The 23108-nt window shown below is 43.7% G+C and overlaps 1 protein-coding gene across 3 annotated transcripts in view; it reads left to right on the forward strand.

The window, feature by feature from the left end:
• The first annotated feature begins 3270 nt into the window (after positions 1 to 3270).
• The window catches only part of Fam193a (family with sequence similarity 193 member A), a 135461-nt gene continuing 115623 nt past the window's right edge, over positions 3271 to 23108 (forward strand). For 2 of the 3 annotated variants that reach the window (XM_059275715.1, XM_059275716.1), the window contains exon 1: positions 3271 to 3311. The gene's annotated coding sequence lies outside the window, so the exon portion shown is untranslated. The remainder of the gene's footprint in view (positions 3312 to 23108) is intronic. The other variant, XM_059275717.1, reaches the window with a different exon arrangement.

Raw genomic sequence — 23108 nt, forward strand, 5'->3', positions numbered from 1 at the left:
CTCTATGAAACAGTTCTGGCTATCCTGGATCTCACTCTGTAGACCAGGCTGGCCTTGAACTCACAGAGATCTGCCTGCTTCTGCCTCCCAAGTGCTGGGACTAAAGGTGTTCACCACCACAGCCCAGCTTCCTTCAGACTCTTTTATGAGGGCAGATTCTCATGACCTTTTGACCTCCATTCTTGATCTTTTGCCATCATTCTATACACAATAGCCCTAGTTTTCTCAGAAGTATGCATCTCAGGTCTGGAGAGCTGGCTCAGCGGTTATGAGTACTTGCTGCTCTTGCAGAGGAAGTAGGTTTGGTTTCCAGAACTCATATGGTAGCTTAGGGGATCCTCTTCTGGCTTCTGTTGGCATCAGGCACATACCTGGTGCATATACATATAGGCAAGCAAACACTCATTCACATAAAATTAAAAATACCAAAAAAATATGTAAAAAAAGAATATGTATCTCACCATCTCACTATGGTATTCCCTGCTCTCCCAGATGTTTGGAATTAAACTGAAGCCAATGTGGTGGCACACACTTTTCGTCCCAGCACTTGGAAGGCAGAGAGGCAGGAGGATCTCTGTGAGTTCAAGACTAGCTAGTTTGGTCTACATATCAAGTTCAAGACCAGCCAGAATGATATGGTGAGATACTGTCTGAAAACAAAAACAAAAACAAAAGCTGGGCATGGTGTTGCAGGATTTTAATCCCAGCACTTGGAATGTAAAGGCAGGTGCTTCTCTGTGAGGGAGGCCAGCCTGGTCTACAGTGTTCCAGGAACCTGTAAATTCCAGGTTCCACAGAGAATCCTGTCTCAAAACCAAAACTAACCAACCAAACAAACAAAAATACCATCATCATCAACAACAACAAAAACACACCCAAAAACAAAACAACAAACCCAAACAATTCAACCAACTGAGCAACCAACCCACCAACCCCCAAATCCCTTAGCCTCCTTATGCAGGCCTAAGATTCTGTAAATTCATTTGCTCTAGAAACACAGTGGCTTTGTACACACACTTGGCTGGTACCCAAAATCATACCTGAGCTGGAATCTAGGCCCTGTCTCTGAAAACTGGAGTGGCTTTGGGCCACTTAATTTCTATGAACCTATTTCTTACCCATAGAATATGGTTAATGTCACCTATCTGGAGAGTGCACATGTGAATTGAGATATGACAGGAGGGTGACTGGTGCACTGCTGGACAAATGGTCATTATTTTTTTTTTTTTTTTTTTTTGGTTTTTCGAGACAAGGTTTCTCTGTGTAGCTTTGCGCCTTTCCTGGAACTCACTTGGTAGCCCAGGCTGGCCTCGAACTCACAGAGATCCGCCTGGCTCTGCCTCCCGAGTGCTGGGATTAAAGGCGTGCGCCACCACCGCCCGGCACAAATGGTCATTATTATGTCACTCATTCACCTAGCAAATACTGGAGTACTTCGTGCCCAGTCCCTTGCTTGGAAGGAGTTGGAATTCTGGTGTAGGAGGCAAGCACTTCTATATCCTAGTGTCTTGCGGGATACCGGTGACACTCAAAAATTTCAACCCTGTGCCAATGTGCCAAGAACAGAAGAAAACAAAGGGGTTATAGGAGAAGGAGGGCATCCAACTGGGCTTCTTAGGTGGAACAGGGAAGGCAGAGGCAGTCCATAACACTGCTCATCTACGAAGTACTGAAGGAGGTCCAGATTGGTATCCTATCCACTTTAATAGCAGGGTCATCCAAAATCTGTTGGGGCAAGGGACCTTCATTCTAATGAAAAGGTAGTTATTGAAACCGGGTTGATCACATTGAGCTGCTCAGGTTTGGGGTGAAGAATGGGTCAAGGAGCTCCAGCTCCAGTTGGGGCGGGGATGAATAGGAGGCAATTAAGAAACGGAGAGTCTCATTAGTCCATGTCTGTAAGTCGCAATGCTAAGCTCCACAGATAGCATTTGGTTCCACCATGGAACCAAAAAGGTTCAAGTCTGGTCTCTTGATGCATCTGCAGCGAGGAGCCCGGGGAAAGTCCCTTTGGTCTGGGTCCTCAAGGACAGCTGTACCTGGGGCTTGCGGGCAACCGCAGAGCGCCAAAGAGCAAGTTCTCTATGCAGTGGCCCAGAGCTCTGGCCTGGATTGAGGTCCCCCTGCCATGTGGGTGAATTGGAAGGGGTGAAAAGCCCGGGCAGATGCCTTCAGGAAGCGATTCAGGAAGCGATCCTTTAAGTATCGAACTTTGAAGAGAACCGACAAGGGAGTGAAGTAGGCTCTCGCTTACTGCAGGCCTTGTCACCGCGGATGCAGCGAATTACCAGTCCGCGGATGCCGGCCCTCTTCGCACTGGCCCGAGCATAGGCCAAGGTCACACAGCGGCAGGTGAAAGGGGCACGCTCGAACCTGGACTGGGCTAAAGTCAGCAGGGTCCATTACGAACAGGGCGAGAACCTGGCTCTGAGGCAGGAGGCCATAGCAAAGGAGCCAGGATACCGCCAGAGTCGGAACTGCGCGACCCCTTTGGACCCCACCCGCCTCCAGCTCCGCCCGCGCGCCGACTACAGAGTCCACAGGGCCGTGCGGCGCCTGACGTCACCCTTGGCCCCGCCCCCCGCACGGCTATCTGCGCGTGGCCCTACGGGAGTCGTGGTCCCGCCCCGCACGCCCGGGCGGAGCCGCGGGCGGCTGGAACTACAATTCCCGGCGTGCCCCGCGCGGGGCGTCGGGGGCGGGGTCCCAGGCCAGGGGCGCGCCGCCCGGGAGGGCGGAGTGCGGGGGGCGGCCGCCCGCGCCCCTCCCCCTGCCGCCGCTTCCCCCTCCCCCGACGTAAACTGGGATCCCTTTCCCCTTGTGTCCGCCATATTGGACTCTAACTCTGGTCAGCGGCGGCGCCGGGCCCGGTAGACTCGCGTCGCTCCCGCCAGCAGCCGCCCCTCAGCTCCCGCCCGCCCCGCCCTCCCCGCCCGGGAGGAGACCCCGCGCCGCGCCCTCCGCCCGGCCGGCCGCAGCGCCCGCCGCCGCCTCCGCCCGCCCGCCGCCGCCGCCGCTGCCGCCGCCCGCGGCCCGGCGCCCGCCCGCGCCCCTTCCCCGCCCGCCGTCCTCCGTCCCTCCCTCCAGCCATGAGCCCGGCCGACGCCAAGCGCGGGGCCAAGCGCCGGAAGAACAAGCGCGGCGGCGGCGGTGGCTCGGGCGGTGGCGGCTCGGGCGGCAAGGCCGGCTCGGCGGCGGCGCTGCGCGGCCCCCAGGCCCCGGGCCCCGGCGCGGCGGGCCTGCTGGGCGGCGCGGCGGCCCACGGGCCCCTGGGCGCGGGCGCGGGCGGCGCCGCCGGAGGCTACTTCGAGGTAAGCAGCGGGGGTCCGCGGGCGGGAGCGGCCACCGCCCCCTCACGAGCGACTGGGCGGGCGGGCGCGGCCGGCGGATAACGGGCCGGCTGCTGCCTAGCTGACAGCTCCTCCCGGGCGCGAGCAGCGCAGAGGGCGGCGCCGGAGGGACCCCCGGGGCACACTGCTTGCGGCCTTGGAGCTGACTGAAAAGTGCCCCCTAGAAGTTTCTGTGCCGCCTGACGCGCTGCGGGCGCGGCTGCCTTGTCCTCTCCTCCTGCTCCGGTCGGCTCTCGGGAGTCGCCGGGGGTCTCGTTCCTCAGACTGTCCGCCGTGTGTAGTCGCGAGGGCTAGGGTAAACTATTTCCAGTTTTACTTACGCAGGCATGCCGTGGATGGACTGGTGCCGCTTTTATTCTGCTTCGGATGATAGTGCTTATAGTGGGGTGCAGTTGGCATGGTCGTTTCCACTGATTGGATTGGCCACTAAATGATTTTGGGTTTCTCTCAAGTGGAGTTCTTGTAAGGTTGTTAAAACAAGTTACCTTGTTTTGAAGACATTCACAGTGAAGAAACTAAAAGATTTGCGTGTCAAATCATGAGACAGATTTTTTTTTTTTTGCTAGAGATTCGGAATATTGTGTTGGCACAGTACGTATTGAGAGCAGATAAACCATTGCGTGTGGCATGATTTTTGATGCTCATGTTGTTGTAGGAAAGTGCAGTAATGCATGAGTACTTAAATTTTCCTTATTGCTCCAGGGTGTTCTCTGTAGTTTTGGAGCTTTCTGCCCATAGTATTGTTACATTTGTTTAGCATCTGGGATTCGGCCTTGGGCTTGAGTTTCCAGTTTGTTCTTTTCCACGACTCTGGATAGTAAAGTGAGCTCAAGTTTTAGATGATGTGCTTTTTCGTTTTGGGACGTTGAGGGCCACTTTTGCTTCTGCTAGGAGGGGAAAGGTGGGAGGTCGGCCTATGCAAACCCTTTATAGAAATGTTATTAGTGATTGCTGAGGCTGAAGTGAAGTACACCCATTTCTGTACATTTAGTGAAGTCCTGGTGGTAACAAAGTAGAAGCCTTACTCCTTACACCTCATTCTAGGACTTAGTAATAACAACTCATATTGGAATATTTACCTGAAATAACCTGCTTTTTGTAGCACTTCAAGCTCAGATAATATTATGCATAGTATTAGTTTGGGCAAGATTGTCTATGTTAAACTATTATGCTTCAAGAGTTTGGGCCATAACCCACCATTAAAAAAAAATCATACACAAAAGAGTTTCATAGAAGGATATTCCAGTATTTTCTGTTCTACTCTGTTAGGTTATTAAAATACTTGTTCTGCAATTGAATTTTGACCTACATCATGAAAAACACTGGGTTTTGCTGTATTTTAAATTTAAAGTATCTTGCCAGCACTCAGGAGGCAGAGGCAGCTGGATCTCTGTGAGTTCGAGGCCAGTCTGCTCTACAAAGTGAGTTCCAGGACAGCCCAGGCTACACAGAGAAACCCTGTCTCAAACCCCCCCCCCCAAAAAAGATTTAAAGTATCTTTAGTTTAAACATTTTTTGAATGTGTTTTAATCATATACAAAACTAGTCTTCATGGCAGTAGGGCTAAAAATGACCTTGCAACCCCAGAGATCTGTTTTGTTTTGACTTTTTGAGACAGTTTCTCTGTGTTACAGTCCTGGTTTTGTAGACCAGGCTGGTCTCGAACTCATCCACCTGCCTCTGCCTCCCAAGTGCTGGGATTAAAACTTGTGTGTCACCACTGCCCGGTGTTTTATTTTGTTTTGTTTTGTTTGGACACTGGGTCTCTAGCTGTGGCTGACCTGGAACTCACTATGTAGAGCAGGTTGACCTCGAACTCAACAGAGATCCCCCTGACTCTGCCTCCTTCCTGAGTGCTTCAATTAAAGGCATCACCACCACACTCAGTTCCATAGAGGTCTTAGTGCCACTCTGAAAACCCAGTTTCCCTACTGATGGCACGCTCTTTGGGTGCCTTATATGGAACAGCACAGGCATGCACAACAATGTCAGCAGATATCGGTGTCTGTCTTGGTCCTGTGTTTCTCAGATAGAGGTCCTGAGGAGCATCCTCTATTCTCCATAGGTCACCAAACCAGAAGGTGACTAAGAGAGAAGCCAGGGGAAGGCTGTCTTTATCCTTAGTAGGGAGTCCTAACCACATTGCTGTATGTTCAGGGCACAGAATTGTGGGTTATACCACCTTCACTGAGGTGACTCCTGAGCCAATTAGGGCATTTGTGGGTCTGGGTAGCTTCTGTAAAGAAAAAAGGGCAATGGGAGAAGGAAACCAGCATGTGGAATCATCGGTCCAGAAGTAAACTCTGGTATTCAAGGTGTGTGTTCGCACGCGAGCATTTTTAAGTTTCTGGTCTCTTGGACACAGTGTCAGACCTGTACTCCTTACAGGGCACCCAAATCCTAGGATTAAGAACAAGTAAATGCAGGGAAGTATGTAAGCAGTGCTTGGTAGTTGTCTGTAAGTGAGGTGTGATTGTGGCCATTGTATTTCAGGATGATGAGCTGGGCTTTATTAGAGATCTGGCTTCAGGACACTATTGATAAGTTTTTTTCTAATTGTGAAATGGAGAAATTGTCATTAAAAATATTGGACCCGGATCTTGGACTTAAATGAGCTTGTGCAGTGGTTAGACTGCTCACTCAGTGAACAGTTAGTGAAACATATCAATAATAAACCTAATTATTTTGCATTTCTGTTTTGAAATAGATTTCTATAATGTTCATGATACTGTAAATAAAAATGATTATAGGTATTTATAGCATAGAACTGTTTTTGTAAAATAGTGCATGTATATGGATTACATAGGAAAATCTCATAGAGTGTCCATAAGGACTTTGTGATGGGCATTTTCCCATATGCTTCAAACTGACAAACTTTTCTGTAGTGAGTCTTGTTTGTGGACCAGGAAGGTAAATGGTACTACTACAACCTGAGATTACGGTTTTTCTATTTGCAAATAAAACTAATGGAAGTTTTTCCCACTGCCCTTTGACACTTAAATGTTTTGATATTAGGTACAGAAACAAAAGTTGTCTACATAATGAGAATTATATTTTCAAAATAAGTATCTAACATTAAGTTATATACACTTAGAAAACCCAGAATTCTTCTATTATGGAAATCAACCTGTGTTATTAGCTGTTGGAATATCAGATTACATGTGACTTATACTCACACAGGGCTGGAATGGGGATTTAAGACTTTTTTTTTTTTTTGGTTTTTTGAGACAGGGTTTCTCTGTGTCGCTTTGCGCCTTTCCTGGAACTCCCTTGGTAGCTCAGGCTGGCCTTGAACTCACAGAGATCCGCCTGCCTCTGCCTCCCGAGTGCTGGGATTAAAGGTGTGCGCCACCACCGCCCGGCAAGACTATTTTTGTAGTGTTGTGTGAGTTTTATAAAAGGATGCTACTTAGGGTAGGGGGTCAAAGGAAGTTTTCAAAATGAATTTAGAAATTTAAAGTCAGAAAAATCTGTCATGGAATTATGGACATTTGTGATATGACATTGAGTTCCCTTTCATTCTGATGCTAGGAGTCTAGCTAGCAATGGGTTAAGGCCACCATGCAAGTGCATCCTGAGCTTAGAGGGTGTGCACGGCCTGGTATTTGGGTCTTTGAAGTAGGTGAAGGTACACTTGTTGCAGTTCACCTTGCTTTAGTGGTCTGAGGAAGTAGGTTGAATAAAAATCTAGAACTTGGGGTGCTTTAGGATTACTGGTTTAACTTAGAACAGCTTACATTACTACCATCCAGGCTCTAGAAAAGGTGCCACCACAGAGAGCCCTGTTGTGGCAGGATTTTAGAGTGCTTCATGACATTGTGGGTATCCTCAGTGCTCTGTGCTCTTCATCATTCGCTCCAAGGTGTGCTACCTATCTTTGCCATGCCTTCTACTTGTTTTTGAGTTTTATACAAAAGGGTCTTTTTGTGCTTTGGCTCAGCATTACATTTGAGGTGACTCCAGGGTGATATTGCATGTGACTGTTTTATATGATATGGCATGTACACTTTGCACTGTGAAGGTTCCTCAATCTGTCTAATGTGGATGGGCATTGAAATTGCTTTAAGGCTGATGTGAATAAGCTCACATTTTTGTGTGTGTCTTTTGGTGTACATGGGCAGTACATGGGCATGTACACATTTTTGTGTGTGTCTTTTGATGTACATGGGCATGTTCCTGGGAATAGGATTGCTTTGTGTGTAGAGGTGTGACTTGAGATTCAACTGGTCAGCTTTCTTAAGTGATACTGCTGTAGGCTAATTTTTAGAAGTTAATATGTAGTGAAAAAAAATTTTTTTAAAAGATTTATTTATTTATTATGTATACAGTGAGTGTTCGGCTTGCAGGCCAGAAGAGGGCACCAGATCTCATTGTAGATGGTTGTGAGCCACCGTGTGGTTGCTGGGAATTGAACTCAGGACCTCTGGAAGAACAGCCAGTGCTCTTAACCTCTGAGCCATCTCTGCAGTCCAAAAAAAAAAATTTTTTTTTTTTGTTTTTTTTTTTTGAGACAGGATTTCTCTGTGTAGCTTTGGAGCCTGTCCTGGCACTCGATCTGTAGACCAGGCTGGCCTCAAACACAAAGAGATCTGCCTGCCTCTGCCTCCCAAGTACTGAGTTAAAGGCGTGCGCCACCACACTGCCCAGCACGAAATTATTTTTTTGTCTTGGGAAACAGATGTTGTGATGTTGCCTAGGTTGGTCTCAAACTCCTGAACTCAACATGAGCATTTAATTCAGGCTCCTTGAGAAGTTAAGTCTATAGGAATACACCACTATGGACCAGCTTTAAGGTCCTAATGATTGAACCTGGGCCTTGTGTGTGTTTAGTGTTCTATCACTCAGTTATGCCTCCAACCTTGTTATTCATATTTTAACACATATGGAGTCTTCTGAGGTCACTGTCAGTCAAGGTACAGGACAGTTTCATTAATCAGAAAAATACTATTATCCTTGTATATTCATACTCTTACTTCACTCTTTATTCTTTTTTTTTTTTTTTTTTTTTTTTTGTTTTTTGTTTTTTGTTTTTCGAGACAGGGTTTCTCTGTGTAGCTTTGCGCCTTTTCCTGGAACTCACTTGGTAGCCCAGGCTGGCCTCGAACTCACAGAGATCCGCCTGGCTCTGCCTCCCGAGTGCTGGGATTAAAGGCGTGCGCCACCACCGCCCGGCTCACTCTTTATTCTTGACAGCCACAGTTACTTAAGAAAGACAAAGTCTTGTTATATAGTCCTGGCTGTCCTGAACTCATTGGGTAGAACAGTTGGAATTGAACTTATGATAGTCCTCCTGTCTTTGTCTCCCAAATACTGAGATTACAGGCATGCCCCTATAATTTCATGTCCTGAAGAAGTTGTATAAATGCCATCTTACAGTATAGAACCTTTTGAGGTGGCTTATTTTCCTAAGTATAATCCCCAAGATTCATCTAAATTGCATGTGTCTGTAGTTTGTTTCTTTTCACTGTTGAATTCTTTTCATTGTAAGTATGGATGTACTACAGTTGATCCAGTCTTTCATTGGTGGACATTGGTTGTTGTTGTTGTTGGATTTTTTTTTTTTTTTTGGTTTATTGATTATAGAATTGCTATCAACCTTTGTGTGTGTTTTTTTTTGTGTGAAAATAAGTTTTCATTCTCTAGGGCTCTGTAGAATGGGAACTGGGTTGTATGGTAACATTATGAGGACCTATCAAACGACGTTTTCTGGCAATGCATGAAAATTTCAGTTGTTCTGCATCCTTTCTAGCATTTGCTATTTTCATTAGTTTTTCTTTCAATCATTTTATTCTATTTTTTAAAAAGTTTTGGGTTGGGGATTTAGCTCAGTGGTAGAGTGCTTGCCTAGCAAGCGCAAGGCCCTGGGTTCGATCCTCAGCTCAAAAAAAAAAAAGTTTTATTTATTTATTTTATGTGTGTATAGGTGTTTTGCTTTTATGTATATCTGTACCATATACGTGCTGAGTACCCATAGCAGCCAGAAAAGGGTGCTGAAGCTCCTGGAACTAGAGTTACCTACGGTTGTGAGATGCCGTCTCTCTAGTCCTGTCTTTAATGATTTTAGTAAATAGCATATAGTAGTAGCATGGTTTTAGTCTGCATTTCTCTATTGAGCAATATTAACAATTTTCATGTGCTATTTCCATCCAATTCCTGTACCTTTTTGGAAAAAGTGTTACTTAGAGCTGAGAATTTCTTTTTTGTTTGTTTGTTTTTCGAGACAGGAATTCTTTGTGTAGTCCTGGTTATCCTGAAACTTGCTCTATAGTCCAGACTGGCCTTGAACTCAGAGAGATCCATCCACCTGCCTCTGCCTCCCAAGTGCTGGGGTTAAAGGTGTGTGCCACCACTGCCTGGGCGACACTTTTTAAAAATATCTATTTTAAAGATAAAAGGTGTTCATTACCACTACCTAGCTCAGAACTGCCAATTTCTGGTTGGATTGTTATCTTTTGAGTTTAGAAAGTTCTTTATAATTCTGGATGCAAATCTTTTGATATATATATGATTTGTGGACATTTTCTTTCAATGTAAATCTTGTCTCTTATTTTTTTCACAGTTATTGACACTTTTTAGGTTTTCCAAGATAGGATTTCTTTGTGTAACCCTGGCCGTCCTGGAACTTGGCATGCAGACCAGGCTGGCTTCAAATTTCGCAGGGATCCACCTGCCTCTGCTTCCCAAGTGTTGGGACTGAAGGCATGCGCTGCCACTGCCTGGCAATTGTTCCTATTTTTGTTGGTTATTCTGTACTCTTTATTCCATGATGTGCTGTACCTGCTCCATAGCCAGTGCCACACTGTCTTGAGTGATTCTTCCAACTCTAAAACAAAATTAAAGAACAGTTATTTCCATACATTTCAGAATCAGCTTGCTGGTATATAGAAGTAATTTTTATGAAATTTGAATAGAAAACTCTTAAATCTGAACATAGATCAGTTTGGTAGAAAATTGAGTTATTATTTTGAATCTTCCAAAAGGTGGAAATAGTAGCATTGGCTTTCTGCTTATTTGGCTGTTTTTGTTTTCTTTCATTAACATTTTCTGCATGTAACATAGAGACCATACAGCTTATGTTGTTCTAGATGTGTGTATATTTCATTATTTCAAATTTTACTTTTCTCAACTATTTCAAGTAACTCCTTTATTTTTAGTTCAGAGATAGAACCCAGGACCTCTTCTGCATGCCACATACTCTGATACACTTGCCATTCTCTGACTTACACGCCTTCCACCTCTTATTCCACCTCTTGCCCTCCCTCCCTTCTAAATATTGCAAATGATGTTTTTCAAATTTTTTAAAATCGTTTTTAAAAAATTTATTTTATGTATATGGTACTCTTTCTGCATGTATGACTTTATGCCAGAAGAGTACTTCAGATCCCACTATAGATGGTTTTTGTACCACCATGTGGTTGTTGGGAATTGAACTCAGGACCTCTGGAAGAACAGCCAGTGTTCTTAACCATAAAGCCCTTTCTCCAGCCCAATGTTTTTCTCTTTATTTCCCTCCCTCCCTCCCTCCCTCCCTTCCTTCCTCCTCCTCCTCCTCCTCCTTCTCTCTCTCTCTCTCTCTCTCTCTCTCTCTGTCTCTCTCTCTCTCTGTCTCTTTCTCTCTCTTTCTTCCTTCCTACCTACCTACCTCTGGAAGAGCAGCCCCTGCTCTTAACCACTAAGCCCTAAGTTTTTTCTCCAGCCCGATGTCTGTCTGTCTGTCTGTCTGTCTGTCTTTCTTTCTCTCTCTGTCTCTGTCTGTCTCTCTCTCTTTGATTTTTTTTTTTTTTTTTTTTTTTTTTGCGACGGGGTTTCTCTGTGTAGCTTTGAAGCCTGTCCTGGAACTTGTCCTGTAGACCAGGCTGGCCTCAAACTCACAGATCCTCCTGCCTCTGCCTCCTGAGTGCTGAGATTAAAGGCATGTGCCACCACTGCCCAGCCTGCCTGATGTTTTAAAAATTTTAAATTTTTAGTTACTCATTTCCAGCATATAGAACTATGAGTAGAACCTAGTACAAGATGTGCTGGGAATAAAGGCATGCGCCACTACTCCCAGCTGATTTATTTATTTATTTATTTATTTATTTATTTATTTATTTATTTATTGGGTTTTTCTAGACGGTTTCTTCATGTAGCCCTGGCTGTCTTGGAACTCACTCTGTAGACCAGGCTATCCTTGAACTCAAAAAGGCGTGATCTACCACTGCCCAGCTGATTGATTTGTTCTTATTGTACTGGCTAGGACTTTTAGTACAGCATCATCTAGGAGTGGTGAGAGTGGATATTATTGCTTTTTCCTGAACTTAGGGAAAAGGCTTGTGGCTTTTCACCATTCTATGTATTTGTTGTAGGTTTTTTATTTTGCTTTGTTTTTTGTAGATGCCCATTATATTAAAGAAGTTCCCATTTGATTATGATTGTGTTTTTCATTATGCTACCAATGTATTAATAGTGTTACTGATTTTGGATATTGAACCAACTTTGGATATTGAACCAGCTTTGCATTCATGAATTAAATCCTTTTGTGGTCATAGTATGTTATTCACTTTAAATTTAAATTAATTTTTTTTGAGGGAGGGTGGGGATAAAGAACTGGCTAGCTACTAGTACTGATATTCCTTCTTCTTCCCTCACTTCCTCCCTTTCTTCTTTTTTTTTTCTTTTTTTGGTTTCTTGAGACAGGATATCTCTGTATAACAGCCCTGGCTGTCCTAGAACTCTTTGTAGACCATGTTGGCCTTGAACTCAACAAGATACACTTGCCTCTGCCCCTGAAGTGCTGGGATTAAAGGTGTGCCATCATGCCTAGCTTTTGGAGTTGTTTCTTTTCTTTTTTTAATGGTTTTTTTTTTAGACAGAGTTTCTCTGTGTAGTTTTGGTGCCTGTCCTGGATCTCATTCTGTAGACCAGGCTGGCCTCAAACTCACAGAGATCCTCCTGGCTCTGCCTCCCGAGTGCTGGGATTAAAGGCGTGCACCACCACCGCCCAGCTGAGTTGTTTCTTTCTTGTCTGTTTCAATGGTTTAGTGGTGTTGATGGCTAATCTTGGTTGTCAACTTGTTATACTTGGGAAGACTGAACCTCAATTGAAGAATTTCCTCCATCAGGTTGGCCTGTGGGGCATTTTCTTGATTGATGTAGGAGGGCTCAGCCCACTGTGGGTGGTACCATCTCTAAGCAGTTGAGTCTGGGCTGTATGAAAAAGGTAGCTTGGGCTGGAGAGGTGGCTCAGCGGTTAAGAGCACTGGCTGCTCTTCCAGAGGTCCTGAGTTCAATTCCCAGCAACCACATGGTGGCTCACAACCATCTGTAATGAGATCTGGTGCCCTCTTCTGGCCTATAAGCATACGTGCAGATAGAACACTGTATACATAATAAATAAATCTTTAAAAAAAAAAAGAAAAGAAAAAGGTAGCTGAATGAGAACCAGGTAGCAAGCTAATAAGCATAGTTCCTCCATGGCCTCTGTTTCTGTTCCTGCCTACTTGGCTCCTACTTGGCTTCCCTTGACCATAGACTGTAACCTGGAAGCTAAAATACATCTTTCCTCCCCTAAATTGTGTTTGGTTCATGGTGTTTATTACAGCAACAGCCAACCTAGTACAGATAGTCTTCAGGGAATTGGTCTGTTTAATCTGAATGTTTGAGTCTATGTGTGTAATAATTCTTTATTATACTTTCTGTGTCCCCCTCATGTAAAAATAGTCGTTTGTTACCATCAGTACTATTTGACATTTGGGTTTCTAGTAAATATGCTGAGTTGCTGGACTTGAGCTATTCCAGAAGTGGCCCTTCTTCTTTTCATTCTTCTGTGGTCCAGTGTGGTAGAGAAGCCCTGGATGGGCAGCTTTTCTTTATCTTGAGCTTTATCTTGCTCTGCATGGCCTCCCACTGTTCATCAGAGGTATGTGGGACGAGGCCACAAACATTAGTGCTTCTCCCAGATCAGAAGAACAAGGGCAGAGATGCCAACAGTACATGGGCATGCCCACCATCCTTTTCTACTCACTGGTGCTCCTGGTATCTGAGTAAAATAAAGCTCTTGTTACTTTACAACTGATTTGTTATCCCTGGTCAGATGGCTTCAGACAGACCATCTCCTTCAGTGCTTTCTGGTTTGACATGGGCATATCAGGAAAAGGGTATTGGGGATTGAACATAGGGTCTTCTTAGGCAAGTTGTTGGCTTCTGAGATAGCTATATCATTAATGTGTAGTTGGAAGTTTTCCTGTATCCCTCCAAGTCCCATTGTTACTCAGACCCAAGTAAACACACAGAGGCTTATATTAATTACTGGATGGCCTATGGCTCAAGCTTCTTGCTGGCTAGCTCTTATAACTTAACCCATTTCTATTAATCTATAAGGTGCCATGTGGCCGTGACATTACCAGTTTGCTGCTCCTTGGGTGGTGTCTGGCATCTCCCCTTACTCTCCCTTCTCCTTTTCCTATCTCTCTTGGATCTTCCTGCCTGGCTCTGTCCTGCCCTGCCTAAGGCTGATGCAGCTTTATTTATCAACCAGTCAGAGCAACACATATTCACAGCGTACAGAAAGACATCCCACAGCATTTGTGCCCCGCCCCCTTTGTTTTATTTATTTTACTTTTTAAAAAATGTGTTATTTTATATGCCTGCATGTATGTATGTCTTTCTACCATGTTTGTGCCTGGAACCCACAGAGGAAAGAAGAGAGTGTCAGGCCCTCTGGAACTGGAGTTGTGGGTGGTTGTGAGCTACCACGTGGGTGCGTGCTGGGCATGAAACATAGGTCCTCTGTCTTAACCATAGAGCTATCTCTCCAACCAATTTTTTTTACTTTAAAAAATTATTGTGTGTGTACATGTGTTTGTTTGTATGATGTGATAGTGATGGTGGGCGCACATGTGCTAAGAACACAGGAAGAAGTCAGAGGACAACTTTCTGGAGGGAATTCTCTCCTTTTAATGTGCATTCTGGGGATTAAACTCAGAATCAGGCTTATAGGGCAAGTGCTTTTACCTACTGAGCCATCTTGCTGACTTATTAGTGGTTTTTAGAGGTGGTTTCAAGTAGTTGAGGATGGCCACAAATTTACAATGTACCTGAAGATGACTTTGAACTCCTGATCCTGCTACCTCACTCTTGAGTGCTAGGATTACAGACAGGTACCATCATGCCTTGTCTACTTTTATTTATTTATTTATATATTTATATTTATATTTATATTTATTATTATTATTATTATTATTATTATTATTATTATTTAGAGTTTTTCTGCATAGACTTGGCTGGCCTGGAACTCACTGTGTAGCCCACACTGTTGAATCAAACTCACAGTGGTCCTTCTGCCTCAGCCTTTCAAGTGCTGAGATTACAAATCCATCAGGCTGTTGTGAGTGCTGGGAACCAAATAGAATAGCTAGTATATGCTCTTTGTTTGTTTGAGACAGGGTCTTACTATGTAGATCAGGCTGGCCTCAAACTCTTGAGATCCACCCTCCTTACTTTTCCCAGTGCTAATATTAAAGGCATGCACCACCATGCCTGGGTGCAGTTTGTGCTCTTTACCGCTGAGCTATCTATCCAGCCCTACCCCACCCCCCTTTTAAGACAGTGTCTTGCTATGTAGCCAAGGTGGACTGGTGTTGCTAGACCTCCTGAGCTGCATTATAGCTCTGGAAGTAAATTATAGTAATTCCAGTGTGGTCCGAGACTATTTTATTGTGATTTTTTTTTTAACCTTTTTTTTTTTCTTCAAAAGTCTGAAGTTCTTTTGGATCTGTCTTTGTGAATGTTAATATGTGTACTAGAAATTATTTTCTAATATTGGATGGGGTGTTTTCTGAACACCAGCTAGATTCAATTGGTTTAGGTTTTGTTTAGTTCTTTATTATTGTTGATATTTTAGTGTGCTGGTTCTTTCAACTGCTGAGAGAGTAATTATGTCTCTGAGTAGAATGTTACCTTTGTTGATTTCTTTTTAATTTTTTGTTTCATTTTTCATATATGAGAATGTTGTGTGTGTACACTGCAATATGTATGCACAATTTTGCATGTGTTTGACTATGTGGAGGCCCAAGGTTGTTGCTAGGAATCATTCTTCATAGATCTCCCACCTTATTCATTGAGGCAGTGTCTCCATCAAACCCAAAGCTAGTCTTACTAAGTTGCTCTGGGAATCCTGTCTCTACAATCCATGGCCTTTACGGGGATTTTTGGGGGGTCTAAACTGGGTCATCATGTTTGCACAGCAAGCGCTTTCACGGAACCATTTCCCTCAACCTCTGTTGAGTTCTTACAGTATGTTTAGTTTGTCTCTAATGTGTTTTGACCCTTGCTGTTTGGTTCATATCCACTCATGATTGTTTACTAATTGGTGTGTAAATTGACCTTTTTGTTACTTAAGTATTGTACTTCTAAAAAATTATATTCATTGATTGATTTACTTATTGATCGGTTGATTGTGTGTGCAAGTATACTTGAACATGTAGAGGCCAGAAGACAGCTTGCAAGAATCTGTTTTCTCCTTCCATTGGATGGATTCTAGGGATGAGTTCAGGTCATCAGGCTTGGCAGCAAACAACCTTACCATTGAGACCTCTACCCAGATCCCCATTGGATTTTTGGCCCTGTAGGCTTTGTAAGCTGATTTTCTTAATTTTCCAGAACAAAGATACAAAGGCCTCTTTATTTTATGTTTTAACCAGTGTTGAGTTAAAGACTGAGGAACATACTTTATTGGCTTACAAAGCATTTTGTCTTTAGAATAGAAATCAGCCTTAGTTTTTTATTTTTCTTTCTTTCTTTCTTTCTTTTTCGAGACAGGGTTTCTCTGTGTAATAGCCCTGGCTATCTTGGAACTTGACTTGTAGACCAGGCTGGCCTGGAACTCACAGAGATCCTCCATCTGCCTCTCTGCTTCCCAAGTGTTGGCATGCACTACCACACCTGGTCCCAGCTTAGTTTTTAAACTAAAATTACTTTTAAAATTAAAATTACTACCTTGGATTAATTTTAGTAGTATGTGGTATTGAGTTTTACTTGGTCTTTCCTTATTAAAATTGTTTTCTCCTCTTGCATATTATATATTAGATTGTTAGGTCAAGTGAAAACATTGGCTACTTTTAAAAATTATTTATTTATTTATTTATTTATTTATTTAGTATTTTGCCTGCATGTATGTCTATGTGAAAGTGTCAGATCTTGATGTTAGAGACAGTTGTTAGCTGCCAGGTGGGTGCTGGGAATTGAACCTGGGTCCTCTGGAAGAGCAGTCAGTGCTCTTAACCACTGAGCCATCTCTCTAGCCCCCTCTCTTGACTATTTTGACACATTATTTACTATATGATTTGGTTTGTTTTGGCTTTGATTTGGGTTTTTGAGACAGGATTTCTCTATGTAGCCCAGGCTGGCCTTGAACCTCCTAAGTACTGGAATCACATGTGTGTGCCACCACACCCAGCTCTTAAGATTTGTATATGTACACATATATGTAAGCATAAGTGAAAGACATGGAATGTCTTCCTCTGATACTTTCCACCTTCTTTTTTTTTTTTTGGTTTTTTGAGACAGGGTTTCTCTGTGTAGCTTTGCGCCTTTTCCTGGATCTCGCTCTGTAGCCCAGGCTGGCCTCGAACTCACAAAGATCCACCTGGCTCTGCCTCCCGAGTGCTGGGATTAAAGGCGTGTGCCACCACCGCCCGGCTATTTTTTTCAAGTATTTTGAAAATTGTTTCTTATTATATTTGTGGGCACGCATATGCCACAGGATGTGTGGGGTCAGAGAAGACAGCTTTCCTTCCACTACGGAATCTGGAAATGGGATTCAGATCATCAGGATTGCTCGTCAAGCACTATTACCCACTGAGTCATCTCGTTGGCTCAGTCTGTCTTATTTGTTGAGACAGGGTCTCAGTGAACCTGAAATTAGCTAGAATGACTGGCTATTGAGTTTCTGGGACCCACCTTTCTCCTATCTCAGTGCTCGGTGCTGAGATTACAGGCACATTCAGCCATTCTCAGTTTTTCACTTGTGTGCTGGGAATTTGAACTCAAGCCCTCTTGTTTGAACAGCAAGTGCTGTTACTCACTGAGCTGTTTCCCTAGCCTGATTTTTCCCTAGCCCAGTTTTTAATTTTATTTTCATATTAAAATTTTTTATTTTATGTGCATGAGCATTTTGCCTTCATGGTATGTACATGCATGGTGCCTGTGGAGGTCAGAAGAGAGTGCTGGCTCCTCTGGAACTGAAGTTAGGGGCAGATGGCTGGGAACCCCCATATGGTGCTGGGAACTGAACCCAGGTCCTCTATTTGAGCAACAAGTGCTTCTAACCGCCGACTGATCTCTCCAGTCCCAGATTTTTTTTTTTCCCAGATTTTCTTGATGATGGCAAATGCCCTTAATCCTGGCACTTGAAGGTAGAGACACAGGAAACTCTGTGAGTTTGAGGCCAGTTTGGTCTGTGTATTGAGTTATAGGCTAGGTCTCCTTGAGTTAATAGGGGCAGTTGTGAGCTGCTCTGAGTGGGCTCTGAGAATCAAACTTGGGTCCTCTGCAAAGAAACTGCTGAGCCTTTTCTCCAGCCCCTAGATTTAGTTATTAAATTGTTCCCCCCCCCCTTTTTTTTTTTTTTTTTTTTTGAGACAGATTTTCTCTGTGTAGCCCTGGCCATCCTGGAACTGGCTGTATAGACTAGGCTGGCCTTGGAACTCACAGAGATCCACCTGCCTCTGCCTCCTGAGTGCTGGGATTAAAGGCGTGTGCCACCACCTCCTGGCCATCTCCTTATTTTTTGGGACAGAATTTTATTATGTAGCCTAGGCTGGTCTTTGGGTCACTTTTTTTTTTTTTTTTGGTAAGACTTGCTACATAGCTGAGGATAACCTTGAACTTTTGATCCTCCTGTCTCCACCTCCAGTGCTGAGATTACAGGGCAAGCACCACCACTCTGATTTTACTTGGTGCTGAGTACTGAACCCAGGGCTTTGTGAATGCTGAGCAAACACCCCAGCACAAACCCAGGTTCTACACACACACACACACACACACACACACACACACACACACACACTTTTTATTTTATGTGCATTGGTATTTTGCTTGCATGTATGTCTGTGTGAGAATGTCAGATCCCTTGGAACTGGAGTTGCAGATAGTTGTGAGCTGCCTTGTGGTGCTAGGAATGGAACCTGGGTTCTCTGGAAGAGCAACAGCCAGTGCTCTTCACCTCTGAGCCACCTTTCCAGTCCACATGCCCAGGTTTTAATACACTTGTTATTTTACATTTATAAAATGGGCACATCTGTAATTCTGGCTATATCTGAGCCAGAGGTAGGAGTATTGCTTGAGTGTGGAAGTTTGAGGCCAGCTTGGGCAGCATAGCAAAACTTGGATTAAAAAAAAAAAATGTGTGTGTGTGTGTGTGTGTGTGTGTGTGTGTGTGCGTGCGCGCGCGCGCATATGCAAATAAAGAAAACTTGGATTAAAAAAGAATAATTGTGAAAATAAACTTTATGAAAAGATTAGTATCAGTTCCTGTATTCCCTTCAGCCAGCTTTCCCTTTTTATCTCTTTTATCTTTTATAAAAGAGTTCCAAGGATTAAATTCAGGTCGTCAGGCTTGCCAAGCAAGAGTTTTTACCCACTGAGCCATTTCAATGGCCCATGCCTTTTATTTATTTCGTTTTATTGTACATATGATTGTGTGTGTGTGTGTGTGTGTGTGTGTGTGTCCGTGTGTGTCCCCGTCCGTGTCCATCCGTATGTGTCCTTCATTTTATCACTTGAAGCATATGGGAATTTATGGAGTCAACTCTCCCCTTTCACTTTTATGAAGGTTCTGGGAATGGAACTCAGATTTTCAGGCTTACAAATCAGATTGAATTTTCTCTGAAGATTACTGTAAAAGACTCATTTTACTCATGATCTTTAAATTTTTCCTTAAATATTTTATGTTTTGCCTGCATGTGTGTCTGCACCATGTACATCTAATACCTGAGGAGACCAGAAGAGGGCATCAGATCCCCGGGTACTGGTTGTGAGCCACAGTATAGGTGTTGAGAATTAAACTTGAGTTCTCTGGAAGAGCAGTCAGTGCTCTTATGTTATTTCTCCAACCATTAAGGCTCATTAAAGTGTTAAGTGTGAACGCAATTTTCATGTTAAAATTCAATAAACTTTTAAAAGTCAGAAGGTGGTGGTGCATGCCTTTAGTCCCAGCACTTGGGAGGCAGAGGCAGGTGGATCTCTGTTCAAGGACAGCCAGGGCCACACAGAGAAACACTGTCTTGAAAAACAACAACAACAACAACAAAAAGCATGTGTTCAGTATGTGTGTACACACAGGACCATGGTGTGCATGTGGAAGTCAGGGGATATCTCTTAGTAGTTGGTTCACTTTTTGCACCTTGTTGGTTCCTGATGTTGTTATCATTTGTATATATGATGTGTGTATACATGGATGCCTACATACTACAGCGTACCTGAGGAGGTCAGAGGACACCTTTCTGGAATCACTTGTTCCCTTTCACTTTTATATGGGTTCTGGGGCTGGAATTCATGTCATTAGGTTTGCGTAGTAAGCACTTTACTGACTGAATCATCTCAGTGGCCCCAAACTTAACTGTTAATAGTCTGTTTAAAAAAAAAAAAATCTCTTGAAATATTTGGGAGTTCTGCTATTGGAAGTCGCCCAACAGAGTAGAATGTTCTCATTGATTGCTGCCCAGCCCTTCTTCACAGCTTATTAGGGGTTACTAAGGGACTGACTTGTCAGTGGAGGGATGCCTCTAGTCATTGGTTGGTGAGGAAAGTATTAAAATCCTCTAGCCAAAGCTAGTTGTCTTCCTTATGTAAATTTTTATGCCATGTCTATGAAGTGGCTTTTCTTTCTTTCTTTCTTTCTTTCTTTCTTTCTTTCTTTCTTTCTTTCTTTTTTTTAAGATTTATTTATTCTGTCTACATGTATGCCTGCATGCCAGAAGAGGGCGCCAGGTCTCATTACAGATGGTTGTGAGCCATCATGTGGTTGCTGGGAATTGAACTCTAGACCTCTGGAAGAGCAGTCAGTGCACTTAACAGCTGAGCCATGTCTCCAGCTGTAAAAAATTTAAAAACTATTTTTAGAAAATTTATATGTATGATATTTTGCCTGCATTTATATCTGTGTACCACTGGTGTTCCTGGTACTCAAGGCCATAAGAGGGCATTGGGTCCTGGAACTGCTGTCAGGTGGGTACTGGGAATTGACCTTGGGTCCTCTGGAAGAGCAGCCAGTGCTCTTAACTACTGAGCCGTTTCTCCACACCATAAGTGAACTTTTGACTTGTGTATGTTTTTCTTAAAAGCATAGAAGTAGCCAGGCATGGTAGCACACACCTTTAATCTTAGCACTGGGGAGGCAGAGGCAGGTGGATTTCTGAGTTGGAGGCTGCCTGGTCTACAGAGCAAGTTCTAGGACAGCCAGGATTACACAGAGAAACCTTGTCTCAAAAAAAACAAAAGAAGAAAGAAAGAAAGAAAGAAAGAAAGACAGACAAACACCACACAGAAGTAGCATCATTTTTTGTAATTGTACTATCAGTGTCTCATCTCCTGCCTTTTCCTGGTTGCATTTATCACTAAGTAGTCCTTGGTGGTCTGTTAATGTGTTTTAGGGTTCTATTGCTGTGAAAAGACACAATCACCAAGGCATTGGAAGCTTGCTTACATTTTGGAGGGTTTAGTTTGTGAACATCATGGTGGGAAGCAGACAGGCATGCTGCTGGAGCTGAGATTTTACATGTTGATCTTCAAGGTAGGCAAGAGATTGAGTGGGTGGGGAGAAGACCTAGGCCTGGCATGGGTTTTTGAAACCTCAAAGCCCACCTCCCATGGACACACTTCCTCCAGCAAGGACATACCCACTTTAACAAGGCCACAACTCCTAATCCTTACCAAACGGTTTATCAACTGGGGACTACCATATGCAAATATATGAACCTATGGGGGCCATTTTCATTCACACCATCACAGGGTGTTTTTTCATTATGTCCATAGATTCTGTTGTCTGCTTTTAGTTAAATTGGTTCTCAGGATAGAAGCTATGGGTTGAAGACTCTGCTAGTAGTAAACGCATGTGGAACACTGGCTCATTGTGTCAGAGCCCACACTTTTTTCACAAGCTGCTCATTAGCTGTGTGAAATTATGAGAACGATTTAAGTAAAACAAAGCATCTACTTTCAAGGATTATTTGAAGTGTAGATTTACATGGACTTTTTTTTTTTTTTTTTGAGCTGAGGACCGAACCCAGGGCCTTGTGCTTGCTAGGCAAGTGCTCTACCACTGAGCTAAATCCCCAACCCTTAACTTTTTTTTTTGTTGTTTGTTTGTTTGTTTGTTTGTTTTTTGGTTTTTCGAGACAAGGTTTCTCTGTGTAGCTTTGTGCCTTTTCCTGGAACTCACTTGGTAGCCCAGGCTGGCCTCGAACTCACAGAGATCCACCTGGCTCTGCCTCCCGAGTGCTGGGATTAAAGGCGTGCGCCACCACCGCCTGGCGCTGTTTGTTTGTTTTTGTTTGTTTGTTTGTTTTTGAGACGGGGTTTCTCTGTGTAGTTTTGGTGCCTGTCCTGGATCTTGCTCTGTAGACCAGGCTGGCCTCAAACTCAGAGAGTTCTGCCAGGCTTTGTCTCCCGAGTGCTGGGATTAAAGGCGTGTGCCATCACCACCTGGCCGGACTTCTGTTTTTGAAGATTTATTTATTTTTTTATGTGTACTGATGTTTTGTCGGCTTGTATGCTTGTATGTCTGTGCACTGTGTGCATACAGGATTCATGGAGACTGGAAGAGGGTGTCATGTAAATGCTGAGAATCCAGCCTGGGTCCTCTAGAAGATTATTATTATTATTAATTTTTTTTTTTTTTTTTTTTTAGTTTTTTCTAAAACTGCAGGGTTTTAGAGACAGGATTTTTCTGTGTAGCCTTGGCTGTCATGGAATTCACTCTGTAAACTAGGCTGGTCTCGAACTCATGGAGCTCTGCCTACTTCTGCCTCCCATTAAAGGCGTGGGCCACTACCACCCTGCTCACCCAGTGTTCTTAACTGCTGAGTCCCAACCCTCCCTAACAACCTTGAGAGATTAGGGAAGGAAAGTGTAGCATTTACCGTTGGCAAAATGTTTAAAAAATAAGCACCCAGAAGTGAAATACCACCCATAACTTTTGCAGCAGTATTAAAGTTATGTGTTACTCAGTCTAGTTACTAGACTCTAGTGTTTTACAAAGTTTTGTTAAAATGGCTCAAAGTTTCTAGCCTGTATTTCTGTGTTTGGTGGGGTTTGGTTGTAGAAGCAGCTCTGACTGGTGAGCATAGGCAGAGAGCTGGGTGTCTACAACAGTTTTGAAAGCTCTGCTGAACCCATCTCTGCTGAACTTCAAGAAAGGCATCCAGTACAGAAGTTTAGCTCTCTGCTATGAGTAGTAGAACTAGTGTGCAACATCTGTCATGCCTTTCCAGAACTGTGGGACACAGTAGCCACCTGTCATTGGGAAAAACTTTTCCAGGAAGGGCAGGAGTGGGCATAGTGGCAGAAATAGTGCATAAAAACCATGTGGCAGCAACAGAAGTACATTATTTTGTCAGCAAACACTTTTGTAATACTCATAGAAACATTGGCAGAAGATTTGAAAACAAATGATTGAGAGGCAATCTTGGAAGAATTGCTTTGAGATGGTGAAAGATAGGTGTTTACAAGAAGAGCCAGCCTGTGCTTTTTGCTTGATTCTGATTCATTTGTGTGCGCGAG

This window comes from Peromyscus eremicus, chromosome 10 (assembly GCF_949786415.1).
Source record: "Peromyscus eremicus chromosome 10, PerEre_H2_v1, whole genome shotgun sequence".
Lineage (NCBI taxonomy): Eukaryota > Metazoa > Chordata > Mammalia > Rodentia > Cricetidae > Peromyscus > Peromyscus eremicus.